Raw genomic sequence first — 16,097 nt, forward strand, 5'->3', positions numbered from 1 at the left:
ATGTCCTTTCAATGTCATAGAGGAGCATTGTTTAATAAGCCTACCCAAGGACTATTTAGTTTTGTCCAAGATGACCCTAACATTCCCCTTAGGTTGACTGAACTTTAGACAGGCTTCTTCCTGACTCTAGGCCCTTCACCTGCCTTTTCTTAGAGCATTTACTTCAGAAAACTTGTATCGTAAACTCTTTCCCTGTCCTTTTGTGATGTATGTAAATCTTTTTAAAAGCCTCCGGGCTAGTTTTATGACCCAGGCATGTCTTTCTCAAAGACCTGGGAGACATCACTTTGAAATGTAATCAAGGAAGACATAGCTCCTTTGTCCCAGTCTCTGTGGGAGGATAGAAGCCTAACTTCCATGGGTGGCAATTAGCAAATATAGAAGGCCTAATTACAGAGCAAAACATTTGAAAACTCAGGAATAACTCAATGTGATGGACATATTCCATTGATCAGTCTCCCCACTAACACCCTCCAGTACTTTTCCACTCATTCACCTCAATGATTAAAAATTCTCCTGTCTTTTGTTTTAGTGGAGCTAACACTAGGCTTCACTTCTGGCTCTCTACTCTATTGCAATGGCCCTGAATAAAGTTTTCTCTGCCTGTTTCACTTTGTCTATTGCAGCTTTTGCTTTCCCATTCTCCTAGACAATGTATATGTCTTTGATTTTATTAGACTTTGTTAAAGCTCAGACACAGTGAAGATAAATATTAACTTGTAGATTTCTCTCTGATAGAAAAGATGACCTAAAGGTTATAGTTGATGAATAAATGAAAAGCAATAGGATATATTGGAGTATATGAGAAAGCCATTCATTGTGAAACTAATTTGGCCTGACCTTACTTTTCCAAAAGGGCCTGATGTGGCCTGTTGAGCATGCATTGTACATCTGCTTTAAACATGTACTATGTCCCAAAGATAAGAATGATGCCCTTAAAGATAGGAATGTAAACCCCCCATCGGCATTTATTTAAGGACAAGCATCTCTTCCTGGAAACTAAGGATTAATTACTGACCTGCTGTGCCAGCTAAGCATCTCATAACAGTGGTAAAAGATATATTCCTTTGCTCTTTGTTCCAAGACAGTATATAACCTCTCTGTACACTCCACTTCTTTGGTGTCCTTCCTTCATTGGAGAAGGAAGGTCCAGGGCTATAGTCTTCAAACTTGGTTCATAATAAACTCATCCCAATTTTGATATGTAGATTGACTACAGATTATTTGCATTGAAATAGTTTCAAAACAATAATAATCTCAATACATTTTTTAAAAATCATTTTAAAATCTAAAGTCTGTTTCCAGTAAAAACTCATGTAAAACTAGGAATAAAAGAGAAATTCCTAGGCCTAATGAAGACAGCCACAGAAATCCTACAGCTAACATTCTACTTAACAATGAAAGACTGAAATTTTTGCCCCTAATATCAGGAACAAGACAAGGATGTCTGCTCTCACCACTTCTATACAACATAGTACTAGAGGCTCTGGCCAGTGCAATAAGACAAGAAAAAGAAATAAAAGGTATCACATTTGGAAAGAAGGGTGTAAAATTGTCATTACTTAAACAGGACACAATTTTCAATGTAGAAAACCTTACGGAATCTATGGATTAACTACTGGAACTAATAAGTGAGTTTAGCAGGGTTATAGGATTCAAGATTTATATTCTAAAATCAATAGTACTTCTGTTCACTAGTAACAGACTTGTGGAAATTTTAAAATATCATTTACAATGGTAGCAAAAATATCAAATACTTAAGGATAGCTCTGTAACAAGATGTGAAAGACCTGTACAGTGAAAACTCCAAAACTTTGCTAAGAGGAATTTAAGATGACCTAAATAAATGGAGATAAATATCATGTTCATGAGACAAAAACTCAATATTGTCAAGAAAGCAGTTCTCCCCAAATGGATCTATAGCTTCAATGCAATCTCAATTAATATCCCAGTAGCCTTTTTTTAGAAGCTGACAAAATTATTTTAAAGTTCTAACAGAAATGCAAAAAGCTTAGAGTATCATAATAACTTTGAAAAAAATTGAAAACTCCTATCATCTTGATATTTCCATCCCTTGTCTCTCTGATCCTTTCCTCTGCCCCATCTTCTCAGCCTCTCTTCTGGAACTCCATGTGACATATGTAAGCCTTCTTGAATATCTCTTATATTTTCTTACATGCATTCAATATCTTTATTCTCTCATACTAGTAAAATATTTATTTCCATTTGATATCTTTTGGCATCAACATAAAAAGAGAGCTCAGAAAATTAAATTTTGTGCATACAGAATGGGATACAAACATCTTCATCCGGGGCTGGCCTGGTGGCGCAGCAGTTAAGTTTGCACATCCCGCTTCTTGTTGGCCCGGGGTTCGCCGGTTTGGATCCCGGGTGTGGACATGGCACTGCTTGGGAAAAACCATGCTGTGGTAGGCATCCCACATATAAAGTAGAGGAAGATGGGCATGGATGTTAGCTCAGGGCCAGTCTTCCTCAGCAAAAAGAGGAGGCTTGGCAGTACTTAGCTCAGGGCTAATCTCCCTCAAAAAAAAAAAAACCTCATCCTTGAGAATGTAAAATTAAAAGTACAAAGGACAAAAGGTAGAAAAGTAAACATGAAGAAAAATGCAGTGGAATTGTAAGAGCAAATAACTCTGTCTTACATAGCAAGAAGTCATGAAACTAGACACAGTGGAGGGTACAAGAAAGAATAACTTAGTTGTCTTGTATACAGTTACAGAGCTAATCCAAAAAAAGCCAAGAATTACAATACAATTGTCAAAAATAGAGGAAGTAGATGGGAGGAGGGAGCATAAAAGAAAAACCTTCATCTCTCATAGCAACAATCTATAGAAAATGCCCAATGTTCTTAGATGAAAGTGAATATAAAAGAATATCATTAAGCATTATATTGGCAATCACAATAACTGAAAAGAGAAACCATTTAAAGTTTTATATATTTGATGGAAGCCTTAGTTTTGGACAGAAGTATTGAGTAAGTAACTTTTAATATGCATTTCTGTATTATGTTTTTATCAGTATGTGAAAGTACAGATTCAATTTTAAGAATTGAATACAAGAATTTATATTTTGCAATGAACCAAACTAGGTAATATACATACTTGAATAAAAGGAAAAATATAGCTTTCAAAATATAAATAAAATGAAGTGTTTCAATAGGAAATAAATATAATCAATGAAATGACATAGTTTTAAAAATCAGTCATAAAGAATAATCAGAAATGTAGACAAATATGTATATACAATAATGTTGTTTGTTTCAACAAATAGAAAACTAAATGTTCAACATGAGTAAACTGTTAAAAATATTATGAATTACTATGCAGATCTTTAAATTCATGTTTTTGAAGAATTGTAGACTATATAAGAAAAAAATGACTATACAGTAGCAGGTGAAAAAAAGTCACTATTAAAACGTATGCACATAAATAAAACCAATTGACAAAGAAGAAATATATATGTAAACCTGGATACAACCTTGCAAACAGCCATCCTTGGGTGGTAAGAATATACTACATGTGATTTTCATTTTAATCCTTACAGCTTTCTATAATTTTAAATTTTTGTATGATGATCAAGTAATGCTTTCATAACAAAAACAATAAGTATTATATAATAAATATGGGAAAAAATACAGTAACTGATGCCCAGAGCTCAGACTGATGCCACAGTTCAGTCACCATATCTCATCAACATGCCAAGATGCTATTGATTTCTCCATCCTGCCAACTGTCTAACTCAATTTGATATTGCTGGGTACTTTATGTACACATTTTATTCATAAGACATTGGTTAATTTTCTCCATGAAATCTGTGTCCTTGATGTTTCTTAAGTTCTAACTTGCAAAAGAGTTTGTGAGTTAGACAAGAACTAGTTCTCTGATCTCCTGACACTATGATGCAGACTGAGTTAGATTCAGCTGAAACTATGAAGCATGGGTAACAATGACCCTTTCTTAATATTGAAATATACATTGATTTTTCTCATACAATTGAATTGAAAAGAGGCCAAAGAGAATTGGCAGTTAGGAAGCAAGAATCTTATTTTTTATACATACAAAGATAATTCTTAGAGAAAAAAATGAAAATGAGAATTTCATCCAGAAAATTTAAGTAATAAACAGACATATATAATTTTTAAAAATTCTGAAATGTGGATATTTCACGTCTACCTTTAGTTTGGGCTTAATTTTCTATTTTGTAGATCATTACTTTACAAACTCTGCAATTAAGAATCTATTTGTGTGTGTGTGTGTGTGTGTGTGTTTTTTAAAATTCCAACCCATGTTGGACTGATACTTTTGAAAATATAATAAAATAAATTACTAGAAAAATGATCACATGCCTGTACATCATGGCAATGTTAACTTCAATAACAGTTTCTAACTGTTCATTCACTTTCTGAACTTCTCTTGTGGGCCACTGACAAACAATTCACAGATAATAGTAGTTCATGACCACCCTTCCAGTGGTACTGCTCTCGATAAGTCTGGACACTCTTTCTTGCATAAATGAATATATCTTCCCCTATTAATCTTTGTAATGAGTTTTATAATAGTAAATTCAAAGACTACACGCATTTAAAAAACAATTCATTTGTGTCTGATACTAATGCCCAGTTTCAGAAAGTCCTAGACAAACGTACTCACTTGAGTTGGTGCTATTGCTAGCTGTGGATTAAAAAGTAAATAATGTAAGTCCAGAGAAATACTTTCTCTGGATAAGTACTAGCAAATTCTTATTCTTTGTAGTGACCACACAAGATAAAATAAAAATTGAATGAGCAATAGTTTTCCTTTATGACACATTCAGTCATGACCTCAGGCAACATATATAAGTAATCCTTTTCAACTTTATATGTTTCCCATGAGTGTCTAAAATCCATACACTTCTGAGGTCATTCTATCCATCTGTCTACCTGTCTGTCTATGTATCTATATATCTTGCTACATTTCTTTCTTTCTATATTTGCACACACTCATATAATATATACACACACATTTTTTTCTGGAAGATGAATTACTTCTAAAAGGAGTGCCACAGCATGTAGTGTTAAAAAGCATGATCTTTGGAGTTGGAAGTAGGGCTTGAGTTCTGTCATTAACCTGCTGTGTGATCATGAGCTAGTAGCTTGACCATGCTGAGCTTTAACAAAATGATTGTAATTCTCAAAAAGAGGACTTGATCAATGAGATGAAGTACACAAATGCTAAGCATAGAGTTTCACATGACAAAACATTCAATAGATGGTAGGTGTTATTTTCATTATTAATACATTCACTGATTATTGGTTACTGAGCCCGCTCCAATTCAAACGTAAACATCACAGTCCCATGGACACTGAATCAACAGTTATGAATACGGGTACAAAGTCTGGGATATTTCAAGCTGTTACTCATAGTTTAGTTTTGCTTATGAACTCAGTTTTGAGTTTTGTTTGATTTTTTTAAACAAAGATGTGAAAAAATAATTTTCTAAAGTTTGAGTTGTTTGCTATTTTATGGGGTCTACACCTTTTTGTTTTTTAAGAGAAAGTCACTTTCCAAGTTCAGACACTAAGATTCATTTTCATGCTGATTTTCTTTATTTCAGGGCAAAGTGTCTGGCCTGGATTCACACACTCTAGTTTCCATCACATCATGTATCATGTTCCAGATTCCAAACCCAAAATTCTATTAAGTCATTTAAGAATTGGATCCTCCTATCAGCCACCATTAATTTTGGTTCTATTTTTATATTTTGTACATTAAATAATTTATCACCAATTAGGAAAGACAGTGGTTTTTTAATCTGAATTTTCCTTCTGCTGTGCACCTAAGTATGTTGTCTGATTTCCTTCCAGCTACATCTGAATGATAAGCAATCTGTCCATAGCTGTCAGTTTTCCTTCATAAATTATCATTTCTTTTTTCCGCTTTCTTAGAGACTTATACCATTTTAAATTTTGGATTTTTAATCCTTGATTTAGTGTCCCAGGATGAGTCACAGGGGAACCAGTGTTTAAAATATGTATGTGCTTTTAATAAGTTAAGATGATGGAGAGGTTCAAAGTCACTTTCTGAGTTCCAATTTTAACTCCAACCCTCAAGCTGAGGGACATGGAGCAAGGTACTTAACCATTCTGTGTCTGTTTCCTCGTCTGTAGGTATGGATAATAATATTACCTACCTCATAAGGTTAAGGGTTAAATGGTTGAATATAAATTAATATGTTTTATGCTGTGTCTGTACATAATTAAACCATTTAGTAATAAAAACTATTAATAATATATTTTTCACATATAGCTTCTAAGCCTAGAATCTTGATACAAAATTCAGTTCTCTGCATCCTCATCATCTTTTGAGAAGACATTAACTTCATGTCTGTTTTTACCTCTAATCCTAACCCAAGATTATTCTCCTTAGTGGAAATGGTACTCAGAAGGTTACCATCTCTCTACAGAATAACTCCTCCCATGATCATAGATTAGCTCGCCCTCAACTTATTCTTCTCCAGTTCCTTCAAGACTCAAGAATCAATACAAAGTGATACTTACAATATACAGTTTGTGTTAGCCTTTCTTCCAGCAGTACGAAAGGCCCTAAGAGCATGGAAATAGGCATCATATTTATAAGTATGACCATGAGATAAAAGGCAAGAACTTTATATTAGTTGTCAAAAGCATAAGGTGGCCTAAAATGGTACCAATTTGCCTCTAATCCAGCCTCAAGTTCTGATTTCTAAATACAGGAAATTCCTCAAATCCTATTTGCTTTTCTCAAAAATTCATAGAGTAAAATTTTTCGATACTGCCCACTGAACACAGGCACTTCCATATGAAATCATGTCTCAGTTCCCAGGACACAGGATTGTAAACCCATATGCATCAGTCAGTGCTCTTTGCTGATTTGCAGCATGCAATCTTTTATTGCCTTTTCACCTCCGATTTAATGAGAACTTACTGCCCTCTAAAAGCTCATCTCTGCAAACTGCTAACTCTAAGATTATTTAGAAAGATGTGTTTTTAGATCTTCATTTGACTATGTGTATAGCTAAACAGAGATGTCAAAGATATATACAGATATTAAATTTTTGTAGAAATTGCCAGAGGAAAGCCATGAAGTGTTCTTCCTCTGATGAAATGGAGGAGAGGAAGAAAGGAGAAGTTGTTTGTTCATATCTTCTGAAATAAAATTTATCCCAGCATTTTACCAAGATCTACAGGAAAGAAAAAATGAATAATAATTTGACCAACTTTAAAGGTTTTTAGTCTCACAACCTGTCTTCCTATTCCATCCACAAAGCATTCTAATTCAAACTCTAGTTCAAGACTAATATTCTTACAGCACAATTTCATTTGTTTAATTCCTCAAGTTAAAATACCTAAGGTTCCGAAGCATTCTTGGAGAAAGCGCTGATTCCAGGCTGAGTCAGGGTAGATACAAGATGAGTTTGGTCATCTTATTATGTTAGAAAACTTCAAAAAAGTGAAAGGGGAATGTCCCAAGGACATGGCAGCCAGCTTATAGGGGCTCCCACTGGCCAAATCGGAGACAATTTGAGCTCCTCCCATCCAAAAAAATTAAGAAACATAAGAAATTATAAAATATGAAAAAAAGGTAGAAAAAGATGAGTCTGTACAATACTAGGAGATGCAAAATTAATAAAAAGAGTAGAAGGGAGAAAGGGCTGTTTCTTACAGTATAATGACCAATGCTTACCGGTAAATATGGAGAGAGTGCTAGATCATTTTGTAACCGTCCAAGTAATTAATATTTCACATATGCATCGACAACAGATACTAAATCTTGGGAGAAAATTTTGGTAGTGAGCAGAATATTAACATGATTCTAAAGTATCCCCTGACAGATTGCTTACTATTTGCAAGGGAAAAATTAGTAACTATACTCTGTCAAGGAGAACAGCTTGATCAGATGATCAGAATTAATATCACCAATGAAGGGTAAGAATTGACATTGTGTAACTTCAGATGTAATGCCCTAAAAAAATGCACAGCATCACTTATATGTAGCATCATATTCTATCTAGGAATGCAAAACTTGAATCTACTCATGAGGAGAGATCAGGTGAACCCAAAATGACGAGCACTTTATTTAAAAAGGTGACTTCATTGTTCAAAAGTAACAATTTAATAAAATACAAGGAAAGGCTTAGAACATACTTTAGAGTAAAAGAGACATGATAATTAAATGCAATACCTGATCTGAGACTGGATTCTCATTGGACTGAAAAAAAATGCTACCAAGGAAATTATTGGGTCAAAAACTGAAATATGGGGGCCAGCCCCGTGGCAGAGCGGTTAAGTTTGCTCGCTCCGCTTTGGTGGCCCAGGGTTTCGCCAGTTCAGATCCTGGGCGCAGACATGGCACCGCTCGTCAGGCCACACTGAGGCACCATCTCACATGCCACAACTAGAAGGACCTACAACTGAAATATATAACTATGTACCAGGGGCCTTTGGGAAGAAAAAAATAAATCTTTAAAAAAAAAACAACTGAAATATGTGTAACGGATTTGATAAAAGTATTAAATCAAAGATAAATTTGCTTAGTTGATAATTACATTCTTATGTAAGAAAGTAATCTTGTTCTTAAGAACTACCTAATGATGTACCTAGGAGACATTGTATTTACAACTTATTCTCAAGTGATTCAGAGAAAGGAAAATAGATAGGTAGTGTATTGTTTATTGTGGTTGTAGGACTGAGGCCCCATTTCTCCCTCGCTGTCAGCTAGGAAACTCTCAGCTCTTTAAAGCCACTCACAGTCCTTTGCACATGATCCATCTTCAAACCCACAATAGTGTGTGGAGTCCTCACACTTTGAATCTCTCTGATCTCCTCGGCTACCGCGTCTCTCTGACTTGTGACTTTTAAAGGGCTCACATGATTCGAGGACTCACCAGGATAATATCTGTATCTTAAGGTCAACTAAGTGGGAACTTTAATTACATCTGCAAAATCTCTTCACAGCAGTGCCCATATTCACGTTTGACTGAATGATCAAGAAACAGGAATCTGGGCCTGGAAGGAAGGCATCTTTAAAATTCCACCTACCACATATACAGATGACAGATGATAGACAGATAAATGATGATAATGATGGATAGATAGATAGGTAGGCAGGTAGGTAAGTAGGTAGGTAGATAGATAATTATGGATAGAGCAAAAATAATAAAGCAAAAGGAGTAAAATGTTAATAAGTGAATCTGGTAAAGTGGACAGGTATGTTTCTGTACTAGTAACTTTTTCGGTAAATTTGAAATCCTTTTAAATAGAAATTTTAAAAGATATTTAGTGTTTTACAGTAAATATTCTCAATAAAATGATCCCAAACTCTTTTCTATTTTTATTGGTAGTTACTTCTGTAAGTTATCTGTAGATAGCTAGGAGAAAACTCAGGCTCTCCTGCCACCTTATTTTCTTCCTATTCTTTGCAGGTTGCAGTGGTGAACTGTTGCCAAGACAAAAAAAATTAATCCCTGGGGAGTGCAAAAACCACAAGAAACAAAAAAAGCATCAAAATTCTATTTTAACGCTATGGAAGCTCCAATCAGAAAAGTATGGTTAGCTTATCCATGTACAATAAGATTCCTAATGTGTTAAAAATGAGATGTTTCCTATTTATTGATTTTCACTGGTAACCAAAGCCAAAACTAGAGAAAAGCCTTCCTCTGCTCTAAGTAAAGGACTTGCTAATATGTGGCAAAAACTAGTACCTCAACACTTAGCGCATTGTCCATCTTCAGCCTAAAAGAGAAAAAGCTTGAGATTAATGGAAATCTCCTTTAAAGACAGCCGTCTGCCATATACAATGTGCTGCACATGTCCCTTTCCCTCTGTGACTGAATGTGTCTGTGTTTTTTCATGAGAGAAAGGGATTCTCCCATCTCTTTTGAGAAAGGAGGGGGCTGCAGGTAAACCACTTGAAGAGAAGGAGTTGTCCGTAAGAAGGAAGACTGGCCCCTCAGCCTCTAACTGGATGACTGTTGATCTGTAAAAGTTCGCACATAGACCAGGACTGCTCAGTGCTGATAATTTTGTCAATTAAAAAAACAAAAGATATTTGGAGCAACCCGGACTCTGAGGGGCATGAGACAAAAATGCATAACATTATTTTAAATGGATCAGCATAAACAACTCAAGTGGTATTCTCCCTTGAACCAACTTCAATGTGTAAGGATCGTGTTTAAGAAGTCTATATAGTGGGGCTGGAGGTGACTCCAGCAGAAAGAGTCTGTGGTGTGTCAACAGGCAGAGAGCAAGTTCAAGGGGTTATAAGAAAGCAGCTAGATACTGCCCCACCTGTGCCAGATAATTGTATAATGCAAAAAATTCCACTTTGAGAGGAGGAAGCGGGTCTCTAAAGAATCCATTAAATCTTCCAATGAGAAAGCGGCAGTGTTTGGAAATCTGCCCAGTCAGATGGTGTGACAGGCAAAAAAAATAATGACAAAAGGTTCAGCTATGTTAAGTGATTTTTTTCCTACGTCCTGGTTTCCTTTCACCTCTCCTTCCTTTTCTGATCCTGAAGGAATTAGGAGTCGTATGGTGACTATGGGAGAAGGCAGGACTCCCAAACATTGCAAGTTCTATAGCCTAGAATCGTGTATATAATTTTTATGCTTGAGGAAACATTCTGAATCTTTAAAAATTGGAGATATAACATAGCTTATGCTCAGTTCCCCTCGATGGAGGCAATATTTTCCCATGTTTTAAAATACCAGCTTGAAATTAGATTGCCTATTCCATTTGCTAAGACTACTTAACAAATTCCTCCAGAACTTAATTAAGCATTTATTATGTTCATGGGTTCATTAGGTCAGGAAATCAGACATGACATATTGGGGATGCTCCTATGGTAAGACTGAGAGACACGAGACGACTTGATGGCAAGAGGCTGGAATCATTTGAAAACATGCACAGTCAGCCTAAGCTTGTTCACTGTCGAGGTCAATACTGGCTGTCAGCTGAATCCTTAGCTGTGGCTCTCAGCCGGAACACCCACATGTGGTCTCTCCATGTGGCCTGAATTTCCTCCACGGAGGCTGCATTTCTAGGGTGACTCTCCTGACACAAAAAGAGACACTGGAAACTGTATCCTTTGTATGAGTTAGCCTCAGCTGTTACAAAATATTATTTCTGGCAGTCACTCTATTGGACAGACAATTATAAGCCCAACAATGTTCCAGTAGGGGTGGAGGTTGGTATGGACTCTACCTCTTGATGAGCAATAGCAAGGTTTTAGATTATATGTTACCAGAAAAATCTTTGGACATTTTTGGAAGGTACAATTTGCCACACTGCCTATTTTCATAAGTACACACACTCGCAGATGTGACCTCAAACAAGATACCTAAAAAATCTCAAAATCTCTATTTGCTTATCAATTAAATGAGGATGAGAATAATAGTATCCACTCATTGGTTTGGGATGAAGGTTAAATGAGAATATCAATATATAAGACTTAGCAGTTCTTAGATACATTATAAAAATAAATGTGTGCTACGATTATTTCCTACAGCTGCCAAGAAAGCTTCTAAATCTGATAGAGGAAAGCATTAAGTTAGCACATCCACACTACTTTTTTATTCTTTCAGCCCCTTGAAATTCGGGTAAACTATGTAGTTTTGTTTGGATGGGTAATTATCAGTTTTATTGGGATTTTGGAAGGTAATTTAAGCAGATGGTTTATTTGGAGTAGAGAAGAATAATTACTGTTTAATAACAATAACAGTTATTGAGGGCAATGAACATGACTCAATTCATTTTATTCATTTTCCCTTTCCCACTTCTACTACAAACCACTCTGTAAATTTGGAAGAAAATAAATGCTAGAAAAGTTATAGAACATATATATACAGAAGAGTTCAGGCTGTAGAAATCACTACCACCAAATCAGTACAGTGTTGCTTTGGGCCATCTGCTAGATCAACCAAACTATGTAGTTATCGGGAGCAAACTCTGTCATATTAACCACTCCTGGTTGATTTAACATAGTTTCAATAGGCAAGTAAATTATAAGCCATATAACTCATAGTGCAAAATTATTGACAACGTATCCAGAGGTGGATAATTGGAAGGAAAACTGGCCAAAAGATCCATTAGGCCTTAGAAAACAATTAGTTATCCTTGGGAATCCCTTTATATTTGGCCACATTGTTTCTCATAGTATTTTGAAAAGTTAATGATTATTCTGGAATGATTTTCAAGCAACCTCATGACTCAGTTGCAGTTTTATCCTAACTCTCCATCACAAAGAGCACTTTAATTTCAGTTCCTATAGATTTTCCTTGAATCAAGAACTGAAAAGCAATGACCTCATTTACAAACATTACTCTTCAGCATAGTGGGATCAGCAGGTATTTGTGGGGAGAAAATCCCTAGAAAACAACCTCTGAAATGGCATTAAAGTTTCTCAGAAACTTCAAATTGAAACAGTGCAAACTGTGGTCCCCTATATTGTAAAATATTTAAAATTGATTTCCTGATATTCTGTGTACTAATTATGTATAAATGTATAATTTTAATCATGGCAGCAAATGTGACAATTTTTTCTTTTTCTTACAAACTCAAAGAAATACCTCATACTAAAGAGGGTGAAAAGCTGTCATAAGAATCAATGCCTATTTAAATCTCCATTCAGGCATCAGCCCATTTAATTCAAAATATAAACTTACCAACAGAGTAAAAAGAATGCAGTTTAAATGGCCAAGCATAATACAAAGAATTCTGGATTTAAAAGGTATATTTTGCAACAGTTGACCTAATCTCTCTGACGAAACTAAAATCACTGTAATTTAAGATATATAATACCCAAGGAGAATTTTCACCAGAAAATTCACCAAATCAAGAAGTACTAAGATTAGTGATGTCATTTTGAATTGAAATAATTTATTTAATTAATTGAGAGTTCAAGTACAGATAAAAAAGGAAAAAAAGATAAAATTAAGCAGAGAAAGAAAAAAAAAAAGAGATTGAATCAAGCTATGTAGCCTAGCAGAAAGAAATTAATGTTAGCAACCAGGATACTTGGATTTTCAGCCTCTGCCAGTGGCTGGGAAGTTCTAATTTATGTCCTTCATTTTCCTTAACTCTAAGGTTAGAACACCAGTTCTCCTGATCTTCTTCCCAGAGTGGTTTGAAATGTACCATTAAAACACAGCCTGGGGGCCAGCCCAGTGGCACAGTGGTTAAGTTCGCATGCTCTGCTTCGGCAACCTAGGGTTCACTGGTTTGGATCGGGGTGCGGACCTAAGCACCACTCAATAAGCCATGCTGTGGTAGGCGTCCCATGTATAAAGTAGAGGAAGATGCACAAGGACGTTAGCTCAGGGCCAATCTTCCTCAGCAAAAAGAGGAGGATTGGCGGCAGATGTTAGCTCAGGACTAATCTTCCTCAAAAAAAAAAAAAGAAAAAAACCCCACAGCATGACATGGGGAAATGCTCACAATATAATGCTAAGTAAAAAAGGTGAAATTTAAAATTGCATACACCATATGATTTCTGTTATATATAAAGAGAAACAGACATGGGCACCTGTATAACCAAATGAATAGGTAAGAGATAAGAAAGAAATATAGGGCCGGCCCAGTGGCACAGCAGTGAAGTGCACACGTTCCGCTTGGGCGGCCCAGGGTTCACCAGTTCCGATCCCGGGTGGGGACATGGCACTGCTTGGCAAAAGCCATGCTGTGGTAGGCATCCCATATATAAAGTAGGGGAAGATGGGCATGGATGTTAGCTCAGGGCCAGTCTTCCTCAGCAAAAAGAGGAGGATTGGCAGCAGTTAGCTCAGGGCTAATCTTCCTCCAAAAGAAAAAAAGAAAGAAATATAATTATTATCTCTGTGTGATGGATTAAGACCGATTTTCTTCTTCTTCTTCATAGGGTTAAGAGAAACTATCCAATATTTGGAAGGAAGGCAACTGGGTGGGCGACCATATTCTTTCAGTGTCACACAAGGGCATTGTTTGACTTTGTGAAGCAGTTTTTGCTTTGACATTTCCTATTTGAGTATCCCTGTTGAGGTGTAGATCTTTTTTCAATAAAAATGATAACTCTAAAAATATTGGTATTGTCTTATAGGACACAAACCAGCTTTGGATCTTACCTATCAACCACATCCTAACATTCTTTTTATTTATTCCTATAAATAGCCAGTTCCTCCAATGTTCTTGGAATCATCTTTACCATTTTATTTGCTCCCTTACTAATTATTATTACTAATTTTCTATACTAAGACTAATATTAACCAGTCCAAAGACAGCCCTAGAAATCTTGTTTCTCTTGCTCTGTTCCTTCTCAGGCCCTCATGGTACTCAATTCTCAACTCATTTTAATATAGATGTTGCCAAGTTCAGTTCATATTAATACAATAAAATAGGGCTGCTTTCATTCCCTTTATTGGTTCTGCCATATTGGTGGGCAAACCATACTCTTGCTCACGTTTCAAAAGGAAGCCCTTTAGAGAAATTCCAATGTACTATTCACAGACCCTTTAACATATCTTTGGATCAACTCCTAACTCACCAAAGGAGTGGCTACGGTGGAAATAGAATAACTAGACAATAAAGGACAGGGTAAAACATGGTTCTGATGGGCACACAAGCAGCATTTGACAGCAGCTTTTACAATGGAACTGGGAGGAAAACAGCTAAGCCAATCACTTAATAAACCAAGTCTTCTAAACAAATGGACCCCAAATATGTTTGGCCATTGGAATCACACTGGTGCCAAACACAGACCTCCTGAATTAGCACTATAGAGTGGTACCAAATAATCCATATACATATTTTTAATAGTTCCACAAATAAGTCTAATAAGAAGCCTAGTTCCTTTTATTTTTTTGTAAATCACTAGAGGACTGTAGCGATGCTTTAGAGACCTCAGATTTCAAATGAGACATTATTTCACTCATTCATTCAACAAATATACGTCTAAACACGCAGTCTGTGACAGGTTTTGTGTCATGTAGTATAATTAATCCATAAGTCTTGAAGGTTTTCCGTCACAATCATTGGAGGAATGAAATCAGTCTAAACTGAGAACCTGAATTATCCCAAAACAAATAGTACAAAACGCACCAGTGAAGACAAAAGCAATATTTGCTGTCTTCCAAGCACACTTGGTATTTAACCACAATGTAACAATCTTGAGAAACTTTCAGTAATCTTATGAATGTATCTTGAGAAAACCAGGCTGTTGTTCTTCAGATAACTGAACTACTGATCCATTATTGTCAGTACCCTTAGGACACCTGCCTTCTAGTGGGGAAGTGGTCAGTTGCCCTCTGGAGGATTGTTAGCTTTCTTCAGACCAGTTCAATTTTGCATTATTTCCTCTGCCAAACAAAAGAAATTCTCCACTAAATAAACACAACATAAACTTTTCTTTAAAACTTGCTTCATCTATGTCTCAATTAAAATTATCTTCTGGACTAAGAGGCAAAATCTGGTAAACCACTCTAAATTCTTCCCTCTCCCAATTAAAGAATCTTATAAAATTCTTGAGGGCTACCTATCTTTGTGCCTCATTATTCGTATCCCACTATTGCTAACACTGTAACAATAAGTTTTTGTTGACTTGGCATAGTACAATGTCCCATTTTGCATCTCAGCACACTTTAGCTGTTTTGTCAGACATTTTCTTAGTTCTTATAAAACAACCAATTTATAAGGCAACAGAAGGAAGAGGATTTGGTTTAGCTTGCTATATTAGGTGTTCTAAAAAACAGAGTAAGATATGCTTTAGGAGAGAGGTTAAGAGACAAGGAAAACTAAAAACAGCAAGAAAGAGTCATTTGTAGCTGAAATTAAATCAGACTCACATCCACCACACGAAACTTGCTTACTTTAGTCTTCCCAAAATGTTTTCAAAATTCCTTGATTTCATGCTTATTTGTTATTCCTTCCTGTGCAAGTTCTCATCTTTATTTAGAATAAAATTCTTGAGTAAGGAATATATTATATTTGAGCAAAACATACCTCCATCAAATGCCAAAAGGAGGAGAAGAATTAGCGTTCCTTCATGGGGTTGATGAGAAGTTTGAACAGGTTGAGAAAGTAGCATGAGAAA

The 16,097-nt window shown here is 35.7% G+C and overlaps 1 long non-coding RNA gene across 1 annotated transcript in view; it reads right to left on the reverse strand.

Annotated features, from left to right (window-relative positions):
• Positions 1-16,097, reverse strand: part of LOC138923519 (uncharacterized) — a 179,003-nt gene that overhangs the window by 42,474 nt on the left and 120,432 nt on the right. The gene's annotated exons all lie outside the window — the stretch shown is intronic.

Source organism: Equus caballus, chromosome 1 (genome assembly GCF_041296265.1).
Source record: "Equus caballus isolate H_3958 breed thoroughbred chromosome 1, TB-T2T, whole genome shotgun sequence".
Classification (NCBI taxonomy): Eukaryota; Metazoa; Chordata; class Mammalia; order Perissodactyla; family Equidae; genus Equus; species Equus caballus.